Source organism: Octodon degus, unplaced genomic scaffold, assembly GCF_000260255.1.
Source record: "Octodon degus isolate 3935 unplaced genomic scaffold, OctDeg1.0 scaffold00209, whole genome shotgun sequence".
Lineage (NCBI taxonomy): Eukaryota > Metazoa > Chordata > Mammalia > Rodentia > Octodontidae > Octodon > Octodon degus.
In genome coordinates this window covers 1,481,849-1,483,073 of record NW_004524785.1, presented here as the reverse complement: position 1 = coordinate 1,483,073, position 1,225 = coordinate 1,481,849, and the positions used below count along the sequence as shown (strand labels likewise).

The 1,225-nt window shown below is 50.5% G+C and overlaps 1 pseudogene; it reads right to left on the bottom strand.

Moving 5' to 3' along the window:
• The window catches only part of LOC101564565, a 20,979-nt pseudogene that overhangs the window by 7,477 nt on the left and 12,277 nt on the right, over positions 1-1,225 (bottom strand).

The window sequence follows — 1,225 nt, the reverse complement described above, 5'->3', positions numbered from 1 at the left end:
GCTTCTCTCTTCCTTACTGATGAGTGCCTAAGGGACCTTCAAACAAAAATGTAGAGCTCCAATAGGAAAAAGGTCCCTGTGAGAGAGAAGTTTGTTGTGGCTGGGCCCACAGAGCTTGGGTTCACCCACAAAAATCACTAGTCCCACACACCATCCTGGCAGTTCACAGAAGGGCCAGCTGGAGAGCAGGAAAAACTGCCCCTTAGTACCCTTCCCTGTGAGACTTTTCTTTCCACAGTACCCGTTCCTGACCAGAGATGCTGCTCCCTTGTTCCTCAGAGGTAATTCAGGTAGGGGAAGAGTTTGCTCCTTCCTTTGGAACAGGGATCGTCAGACAAAGAGCAGGCCTGTGCAAGTGAACTCTGCAGTCTCTGCAAATGCCTGTATCCAATGCACATGCCACTACTCCCCACCCACTGGAGACGGGTGCACCTAAGGCCCGGAGTTCCTGGTGGGAGCGTGTGGTGCATGGGAACAATGGCTGAGGCGGAACAGAAAGTGAAGAGTCCTAATGTGGGTGTGGCAAAGATCAAAATAATGGTGTACACTTTCCAGAGATTTTTTTCTGAATGAATGGTAAGTCATTATCCCTATTGCTAAACTGCATGACTAGGCTTCGAGCCTTGTAGCTGGAACACCTGCTCATCTATAGTGACCACACTGGATTAAAGAAAGACATGCTTGTCTGCTAAAGACAACTTCCAGAAAGACCCGCCTGATTCTGTGAGGTACCTGATCTGAGTCCCCACAGACTGATCACTGTATGGTTTGTTACAAGACTGGCTTTTCTCAACTTCTTACATACTGTACAGGGGGCCCACCAACTTGTTACAGACAAGCCTCAAACCTTTGAAATACTTGACAGCCTTTATCTTCAGCTCCAAGGTGGCATTCTCGTCACACACAAACACGGTGCGCGGTGCTGCTGGAATGCAGACACCATCCTCATGTGGCTTATGCCCTCCTCGATGGCCTTGTACAGAGAGAATGCCTGTGAGCACCTGGGATGAGGATCGTCACTTCTCAGGTCTCCATGACAGTGCCCACACCCACCATCAGGGTCATAGTGGGCACCTTGGCAAGATTACCATTGCAAAACCTAGCATTGGCCAGGATGGTGTCCATGGCCAGTGTTCTCACACGGGTCCTGGACACCAGACTGGAGCTGGCTCATTGAAGGCAGTGTGTCCACTGGGCCCGAGGCCTCCAACAAACAACTCGATCC